This window comes from Parasteatoda tepidariorum, chromosome 5, assembly GCF_043381705.1.
Source record: "Parasteatoda tepidariorum isolate YZ-2023 chromosome 5, CAS_Ptep_4.0, whole genome shotgun sequence".
Classification (NCBI taxonomy): domain Eukaryota; kingdom Metazoa; phylum Arthropoda; class Arachnida; order Araneae; family Theridiidae; genus Parasteatoda; species Parasteatoda tepidariorum.
Genome location: NC_092208.1, coordinates 29,497,608 through 29,506,193, shown reverse-complemented (window position 1 = coordinate 29,506,193; position 8,586 = coordinate 29,497,608). Strand labels below are relative to the sequence as shown.

The 8,586-nt window shown below is 28.6% G+C and overlaps 1 protein-coding gene across 1 annotated transcript in view; it reads left to right on the top strand.

Moving 5' to 3' along the window:
- The first annotated feature begins 4,715 nt into the window (after positions 1 to 4,715).
- The window catches only part of LOC107443646 (uncharacterized), a 44,283-nt gene continuing 40,412 nt past the window's right edge, over positions 4,716 to 8,586 (top strand). The window contains exon 1 of the mRNA XM_071180881.1: positions 4,716 to 4,950. The gene's annotated coding sequence lies outside the window, so the exon portion shown is untranslated. The remainder of the gene's footprint in view (positions 4,951 to 8,586) is intronic.

Here is an 8,586-nt window from a genome sequence, read left to right as displayed (position 1 = left end):
AATTCTTTCATGATTACGAAAAAAAAAGATTTTAAAACTTTTGGCATAATTTTGGGAATATGTAATAGGAATCAAAAACTAGAACAAAATATGGTTGAATATATTTCGCTCTGTGCACACACGCATGTTTGCAATCTTAAATTTTAATATGTTAAAATCATGTATGAAAATAAAAACTTTGTTCTAAAATTACAGAAGCAGACGATATTCAATTCCATTCTTTATAATATTACATAGAATAAGAATAAAACGATATTTGCAAGGTTGTAGATGGAGATGAACTTTTTTTTACTTATAGTTTTCTATGCTATAAGAGCATTAAGTTTTCCGCAGTATAGAAAAAAATGAATTTCATGAATACAAAATGATTTTGCAAATATTTCTGCACACAGTAATAAGTTCTCTTTTCCTAAGTCACGCGACGTTCTGGTGAGTAAAACGAAAACTTTTATGGAATGTAAGAACAAAAAGTAAAATAAAATAAAATATTTAAAACAAGAGTACGCTTGCTTTGTTTATTTTTTTAAAAAGTTGTAAAAACAAACAAATATTGCGTGTTTTTACGTTTGAATATCTTCGTACGCTGATAAATGAAGTGTTATAAGTATCTTTTTTGTTTATTTCCGCTTAAACTATTTCGAAACTTGTAAAAAAATCTTTAATTTTTCGTTTACGGTTTGCAAGAAGTTTTCGTATTGTTCCATGCAAACGATTGTTTTCTTAAGCGTTCTGAATTCACGCATGGAATTCAATTTGAGTACTGCTCTAGGAGATATATATATTTTGATTTCCTCGAAGCAGGAATTTGAGCGAAACAGCTGAAATTATTATACTAATGCAAATATGTTTTGCAATATTTTCGTAAATATTTATTTTTGAATTTGCTTTGTAGGTTTTAGTTGAATTTCATGAAAGTCTTTGCTTTTGTACTTTAGTTTTCATGTTTAGAAATTTAAAATTGAAACTAAATAAATATTTTCATATAATCGTATTCAGAAATGTGTTCTCCGAGGAAATTTGACTCGAGCAATTGTTTTACAAATACCGGGCAATAGAGTACATGCACCCACATTAAATTTTATACACAGTAGAAATTTGTGATGAATATACAGATTGAATATACAGATTGAATATACAGATTGTGATGAATATACAGATATATTGTGATGAATATACTGTATTTCCTAACTCTAACAATTTTAAATTCCTATTACAATGTTATTTTGATTTTAAGTATTTTTTATAAATTTTTAATTTAATTTTTTTAAATATTAACTTGAACTAAATTCTTTGTAACTGTTTGTTACAGTTTTAGCTCCATGTTAGGAAATTGAAATTGAAACTATATATTTGTATTCAGAAACAAATAACCATAGGAAATTTGTCTCAAGCTATTTTAAATACAGTTCAATAAAATATATGCTTTGAGCAAGCCTGCTTGGTGAAACCAACCGAATTTAAGGTGTGTTTCTTGTTTTTTAGGGGTACCATCTATGACCTTGAATATAACTTCAACCATACACGCGGCACAGTTCGTTTATAGCGCGGACTCATTCATACATTATTCTGTTCATCCACTGATTGTAGTTTTGTTCTGAACCAGATCGACCCTTCTCCAATTCAGTACCCCAGAGATATTAATTTGTTATGGAATGATAGAGGACTTTATGACCCGACAGATTTGACGTGTACCAGCCACCATTTACTACATGGGGAGTATTTGTCCAGCGGGGATATTTAATATTTTGAATATCCTAAATGAATACAATTTTACACAATAATGTAGTTTTTAAAGCTCGATGAACGTTTTAGAAAAACACAGAAATTTCCCAGTTTTTCTTAGTTTTTTCTGTGTATCTCTTTTGCTCCTCATGTTAAATACGAACGACCCTTAACTCAATGGGAAAAGATGGTTGCATGTCAAATTCCATCTACATCCTACTCAACTTGCCAAAACTTTTTTGCTGTAATATTTACATTATATTTAGAACTACTTTCGGAGATTTTCATGAACATTCACTGTTGATTCATAAGCAGTTTACTCATTTTATTACATTAGTTAAATAGCAATTACACTGTTTACAATAGCAGTTACACTAATTATTATATTAGTTAATTATTTTTTAATTTCCATTTTATCATATTCAGATAAAACAGTCAAATAACCATAAATAAGATGTTCAAACTGTTATTTGTGAGAAAAACTGTTTATTTATGTTTTCACATAATGCGGCAAAACAACCAGAATCTTATGGCACCAACTAGACTCATATTATGAAGCCACTTAGTTCCTTGCTACTGGGTATAACCGAAATGGCACAAACAATGGTACATACTATATAGCCTTTCAATCTATAGCCTCAATCATACTAGTTCTTGCATATTTAAAGCTTGTTCTTGGCATAACTGAGGCATAACTAATCTAGACTAATCTAGTGTTAAATAACAGACTAGATAAATAATCTAGTGCTGCTCAATATCCATCTCTAACGTCATCTTCCCATACATTACATCTCTTTTGCAAGTTTGGCCCACTTTTACTCTGCCTGGGAGTGGCAAATAAACTTTGGTATTTATCTTATGTGCTGAGTGATAGAATGATTGAATGAGTGAATATCATCAGTTAAGTCTTGCAGCTTTGTGGTAGGATATGACCCACAAAAATTCTAATTAATTGTTTTAAAATAGTCATTTAAGATTCTTCTTACATACAACTCAAGGACTGGGCTGATAGTAACAATTAGTTTCTTGGAATCTGCAATGAAACGAAGAAATAGAACAAAACATCAAATCACCCATCAGTTCCAACTCTACGTGAATCAGAGAAATACTAAAGTTTCTGTGTCACGCCTGAGCTGTGCAAAAGTGCGTCCATTTTGTGACGATTGATTAAAGTGTGTGAATATGAAGCTAGCAATGGAGTCATAGGTGAGCAATACTGAAGTTAAGGTCAGTTATGCCTCATTTTTCCTCAATTAGCATTAGCATTTAAATGTATTGTATAGGCGAAAAAAGAACGATAACGAGGCAATAAGACTTATTCTATTGAAAAATTTTGTAAGAAAAATGATTGTAAGTAAAAAAAAATAGAACACAAAAAAAGTAGACAGTTGGTTAGATAGGATATGGGGGGAATTCAATATACAACTACCTTAACGTTTTGAGTTTTGGGTGGTTCGGTTCGAACGAAACTAGAGAAGAGTTTCACTGTGAAAAATACGAACATAAGGTAAGATTTGCTTTTCATTTCTAATACCTTCCTTGAGCGTAAAGAATAAATTAGAGATAAAATTTTTATTTATTTAGTGTATTCAAACTATCAAACAAGCATAAAATAATGAGGGTGTTTATTTTTAAAGTCTTAGCTAATTTAAAATAAAAAAGGGCAGATTTACCAGGTTTGAATTTGTTTTTAATAATATACCAATGTACCGATAAGTACTATACGGTAAGATATTAACCGAGTCCAATGCCGGAGAAAAATTTGTTTATGCTGTTTCTATTATTATTGCAATAAGCAACTTTTCCGCAGTAAAGCATCCTGAAAAAAAAATTTCTTTGCCCCACTCTACTATATAAATCTCTTGTTTAGGCATCATAAAGTTGCTAAGAATGAACTTATTCCATAAAAATTCTAGGTTTATACTATTATTTATTCTCTAGTTGCAACTTATATATTGGAATTTCTACAATTCCCCAAATCCTAAATTTGGTGAATTACGGGATATAATATTTTTCAAGGAAGAAAAATACAGGAAAATATACTACAAGCAATTTGGGCTAAATATGCTCTTGCTCGCAACTTAATTAGTTGATTCGTCAGTTTTTTTTCCATCATGACGTAGATTTAAATCTTGAGCTTTTTATTTATTATGTTCTAAGTCGCTAATTAGTTTCGGTTGTTATAATGACCTGATGAACATTCGTTTTTTTCGCTCCATTTATAATTTTTTTCACGTTTTTAATTAATGAATTAAATTTAATCTTAGTCATTTTTACGCTTGTTTATTTTTAGTGATAAAATCATTTTAAAATTTTTTTTCTACAATCGTACATTTATTAAGGATTCTTTAATAATGAGCTATAGAAAGCTGAAAACTCGGTGTATATTGTAAAACCTCGATTATCAACTTAATGTATTTATTTACACAACAGAGTAGTAAATAAATTTTTATTTTATTTTTAAACCACATATTGCGTACATAAACAAGCATACGTTTAATTTTGATTTCTAAATACATTCCATAGTTATTTCGTGATTTATTTTAAACTAACACGCTTTAAAACAAAAAATGTTAAAGTAAACATTCAAAGGTGCTTAGCAATAAGATAAAATCTGATTTTTAATACATATTGAGTACATAAACAAGCCTACATTTAACTATGATTTCTCACAACACTTAAGCAAACGCGCATTACCACCAAGATATAAAAGTAAACATTCAAAAATGTTTAGCAATAAAATAAATTCATTTTCTAAACTCTCTAACGCTTAAATTGATCTAGAGTGAGATATTAAAACTTTGTATTTAAATTATATGCACGAAAATAGAAACAAAATGAAATGCTAAACGGTACAAAGGGCACGTGATAACAAGTATTAAAGAAGGGAAACATCTGAATTACTTTTTCGCGTGACCTGTATGACGTCACTGAAATCTTATCGACTTCAAGAAAGTGTGTGTAAAACTAGAGTTTAGACAAGAGAATTTGTTTCATGCAGAGAAAACCCTAAGTACTCATTAACAAAAGCCTAAGCTTGTGTCAAAAATAATTAACAGCTTAAGCTAACTGGCTATTTAATACCAAAAACTGGGTGTTAAAAAAGAAAATTAATGGCTTTTGAAAGTGGAATGTCAAGCTTCCTGTATTTCTTCATTTTCGAAGAAAGCTATACTTCGTGAAGTTTTCGAAAAATGTTAAAAACTTCGCATTTTAAGGACTTTTACGGTATGTGATCAATGTATCTTTACGGTTTTAATCACAAAAGCACAAGTAATATTACGTAATTAATTAATTTTTTCGACATTTTAAATATTTGTTGGGAAAGTGGCGTAGCTCAAATTGATGATTTTTCAGAACATATTTTGCAATTAATTTTATATTATATATAAATTCTTCCTGTTGTTTGTATTAACAGTTAATGTTTTGGATGTATATAAGAATAAAATATTTACTAAGTTCTTCAAAGATATTATTCTAAAAGCTTAAGCTTTTAAATGCAATTTATTAAGAAAGTTACCCTCAAAATATACATGCTGATTTTTCGATATATTTATTATTTGTTGATCAAATTATGCAGCTTAAAATGATGATTTTTCTGAATATATTTTGCACTTGATTTTAAAATTCTTCGCGTTAGTATATAAGCCAATGAACATAACATTTCTCTTATTTCATTCTGATTTTAAATTGCTGTTATTGTTTATACCCAGGTAACCATCTACAGAGTTTTTTTTAAAATTATGTTTGACAATACGGGCATTCTCTGTGCTTCTCATTTGAAACGAATATAGATCTCTTTGATCAATTTCAAAGAAACCAGGAATTTCATAACTATACAAAAGAAAGACAACATAGTTTTGGTTAATGAAACTAATTTCTTAAATAGGAAAATCGTTCAATTGTATATCGATTCAAATATACAGTATTTGAACCCTTCATTTTGCAATTCTTTCGTTCATATGATAACAGTTTTAACAGACATTCTGGTTTTTAAAATTATTGTCTAATTACCACATATTTGGTAAAATATTCAAGACTGAAAAATAAATTTAACCGGATATATGAATGTTACGCCATGATCTAAGTGGTCATGATTAAACTGCCAAATTTTGCAACATTCACCAAATTTTATCATATATTTAAAATCCTTACTGTTAATTTACCAAAAACCATTACCAAAATGCATCGGCAAAAAATACCGACTTTTTTGGTGATCTCATAAAACCAGAAGTACGGTACATTTTACCATATTCTTGTAGTTTTGACAATGCACTTTTTCTAAATGTGCTGTTTCATCCTTTTGTGGTTTCATGAGATTGAATCTACCATTTTTTTGAGGATTTCATGACTCAGTTTAGAAAAACAGTTGGGATAATAAAATTTTTTGGAAAAATAACTTTTTTATAAGATTTTGCTGAATAATATGTGTAAGAAAAGTGTGAATAGCATAGATTTTTTTCAAAAAAAGAAAAATTTTTATTCGAAAAATTTTGTAAATTCAGTGAACAAACATTTCTCCTGTTATTGTAAAACTTAAAAGGTTTCTTAAATATTGAATTGAGACTTTGTTGATGTTTTCAAAAGGGAAACTCTCTTTATAGAAGTGCTCTGATATATTTTCATTTCTTGTCTTACAAGTTGAAAGAGAAAAATTGCCTAGAAGCCTTGAAGAAAAATTGACATTGTTGAATTTTTTCCTGTTTATCACTCTGAAATTTCATTTAAGTATGATTAAATATTTTTTTAATTTTTGTGCAGCTTTTTTTCATTATAATGTTGCCCTTTAATGACCATGGTTCAAGAGTAGTGCATTTGAAGCTTATTTATTTATTTGGTTTTGGTGCTATGATATTTCAAAACACTTTTTCAAGAATTTTCAGATTTGATTAAAATTATTTGCGCTAAATATTTGCTGGATTTGAGTTTTCAAATCATGAATTATGGTTGATCCTTTATTGGTCTATTATATAAAATTTGAATATAATAATAATGAATTTTATAATACTTTTTTGCGTTAGATTCTAAGAAGAATCGTTGCGGTAACTTTGATCATTTTTGTTGTATTTCATATTGATTTTAAAAGATAGAAGTGAGATTAGAAAATCTAATTTTTATCTTAATTGTTTCGAAGTACACTGCATTAAAATTTCATTTCTTATTAGTAAAATCAGTGGTAGATGGATCATGGGTTAGAGTCCCCTTGCCGTCAGGCTGACCATGAGAGGTTTTCGCGTTTTTCCTCTTAATGTCATGCAAGTGCGTCAAACAATTCTCCACGAAGTCAAATTTCTTCCAATATTTGATCAAGGAGTTCCCTTGTCTTCTGGATTGGGTTCAAAATTACTAGGCTACGGAGTTGAACATTAGTAGTCGTAAACGCGTTATTGGGTCAACTGTTCAATGACGGTTACAAAATAAAATCAAATCATAGATATACTAAAAACTGCCAACCGAAGGAATTATGACCCTCATAAGAAAGCCGTTCATTTTTGAAGTTTAATATCTGTTTATGATTTTTTACTTCAAATTTACAAATGCTATGGAGATGATCCGGGAAACAATAATTAACAGCCATCAAAATTAAAAAAATAATTACGTGACAGTTTTCGTTTCCCAAATTTAGATTTGATGTCTCAAGTAGCTTAGTTGAGCTTTTATATATATATATATAGAAAAACACAAAACACATACATTTTACAGCGAAAATTTTTGATTGAAGGTACTGATCACTTGCAAAAAACATATTTATTTCATTCGAAACAAAGTAGATAAAATGTAACAATTCTTTTATATAGCTACGGTGTGCTTTTTATTATTTGCGGCATCCTTCTTCTAAAAGGCCTAGAGCAGAAAAATCCCATTTTGTCCGAAAAATATCACTACTCAATAAAAGCTTTATTTCAGAAAGAAAAAATAAACAGCGTTCTGTCGTGGGGATTCTTTAATAAAGTCCAATCTGGATTTGTGCAGCTGTGACGATGAGCTTTGACGAAAATCGCTAATACAATTGCTAATATAATCCCCCAGAATAAAGTTTTAATAAATGCAGTTTTGAGCTAGTGATTTTGTTTCTTCAGAGCAATAATATAAATATATATATAGGCTTTTTTTAAATTTTTGTATTTCACAGAGCTCGCTTGAAGAAGCGTTAGTGAAGGACTATTGCTCTTGAAAAAAAAGCGTTTCATACTAATATTATGTTATAGCAACAGAGCAATTAGGCTTAACTAAAATATTATTCTAGTTTAATGCTCACAAACGCGGACAAATTTAGAATTTAGAAATAAATTTGATTTTTAAAACTTTTCTGTACAGTTAAAACCAGAATTAATTTAAAATTTATGAATGTATGGATTAATTAAATTATGGATATTAAAATTTATGAATCTAGATGAATCTGTATGATTCTAGTGAAGTATTCTAGACATTTTCTTAAACTGAAGGTAATCAAAAAAAATTTTTTTCGCAATTGAGCAATTTTAAATGCTACTTTATTAATCTTAACTTCATTATCAATGTATTCCTTCTTCCTTCATAATTATTATTTTAACTGCAAGAAATATTTCTGATTTTAAGAAATATCTCTTAATGCTAGTCTTTAATTAATACATATTTACTTGATTTTTGTCTGGATAGTATAACGCAAATGGACAAATAATTTGTACAAAATAGGTATAATTTAAACGTATTCATCCTATTGTAATGAAGTTGTAAAATTATTTTCTCATGTTTGCTACGTAACAAGGGAAAGTTATTTCTGAAGATTAGTATCCCTATCAAATAGGAATTTATGTTACTTAATTTAATTAATTTTATCTTCTCTTGAACTAAACTTTAATAATATATATACAAAAAAAAAAG